Raw genomic sequence first — 1525 nt, 5'->3', positions numbered from 1 at the left:
GATAATAGATCACATGAAATTAAAGGATATGGTAATATAAGTGTTATGATGCCTAATGGACAAGAAAAACAAATTCAAAATGTGGTGTATGTTCCAGGATTAAAGAAGAATTTAATTTCAGTCTCTACTATCACAGATCAACATTTAAAAGTTGAAATTGTGAAATCACATTGTCTGGTAAAGGATGTGCAGGAAAACTACAAAGTTGTTGCAAAAGGAATGAGAGTTGGAGGCTTATACAAGTTGGATGTAATGAAGAATGGGCATCAAGCTTTGGCATCAATAGGCATGTCAACTATAGAACTTTGGCATCAAAGGTATGGAAACTTAAATCATAATGACCTAATGTTACTACAAAAGAAATTGATGGTAGAAGGTCTTCCAATTATTAAGGGTCAACACTTTGAATGTGAAGGTTGTGCAGTAGGAAAACAACATAGGGAAGAATTCCCTGTGCATGAAAATAGAAGAAAACGTGAAATACTTGAACTAGTGAATACTGATGTATGTGGTCCAATGCAAACTAAGTCACTTGGTGGAGCATATTACTTTCTTATATTTATTGATGATAGCATTAGATACACCTGGGTATACTTTATAAGAAACAAAGTGATGTTTTTGAATACTTTAAAGAATTCAAGAGTATGGTTGAAAAGCAAACAGGAAAGAGCATTAAAATTATTCGATCTGATAAAGGTGGTGAGTACATTTCAGGAGCTTTTTTCAAATATTGCAAACAAAATGGAATTATGCAACAATTTACAGTACCACATACACCAAAAAAATGGAGTAACTGAAAGAAAGAATAGAACATTAGTTGAATATGCTTGAAGTATGTTAAAAAGTAAAGGACTTTCTAATATTTTTTGGGCCGAAGCCATTAATACAGTTGTATATCTTAAAAATAGAAGCCCTACCAAGTATCTTGAGCACAAAACACCATTTTAAGCATTGTAAGGTTTTAAACCCAAAATTAGTCATTTAAGGATATTTGGATGCAAGGCCTTTGCTCATATTCCTAGAGAGGATAGGAGAAAGTTAGATGCCAAAGCCATCAAATGTATTTTTATTGGATATTGCACTGATAAAAAAGCATATAAAATGTATGATCCAAGTACTCACAAGGTCTTTGCAAGTAGAGATGTTATATTTCATGAGCATGTAGATAAACAAATAAAAGAAGAGGAACATAATACATGGCAGTCTTCTTATGAAAACTTTAAGGAAGAAGAAGAAGTTGTGGAATCAACTCAAGAACCAGAACACAAAGACAATCCAAAAGACACATCAAGGAATCAAAGTCCACAAAGAAATGAAGGCACTCCACAAAGAAGAAAAGGAGAAGGTACTCCACAAACTAATGAACCTCTAAGAAGGTCAACATGACAGATTCATGCCCCCATCAGGTATAAAGATTATGCTTTAATGTCTCAAGTAATGACTGTTTTTGAGCCCTTAAATTATGAACAAGCCAAAAATCATAAAGAATGGATGGAAGCTATGAAAGAAGAATATGACTCTATAA

Source organism: Pinus tabuliformis, chromosome X, assembly GCF_031772625.1.
Source record: "Pinus tabuliformis cultivar Carrire ecotype Pingquan chromosome X, CPIR1, whole genome shotgun sequence".
Classification (NCBI taxonomy): domain Eukaryota; kingdom Viridiplantae; phylum Streptophyta; class Pinopsida; order Pinales; family Pinaceae; genus Pinus; species Pinus tabuliformis.
This window is presented reverse-complemented; position numbering follows the sequence as displayed.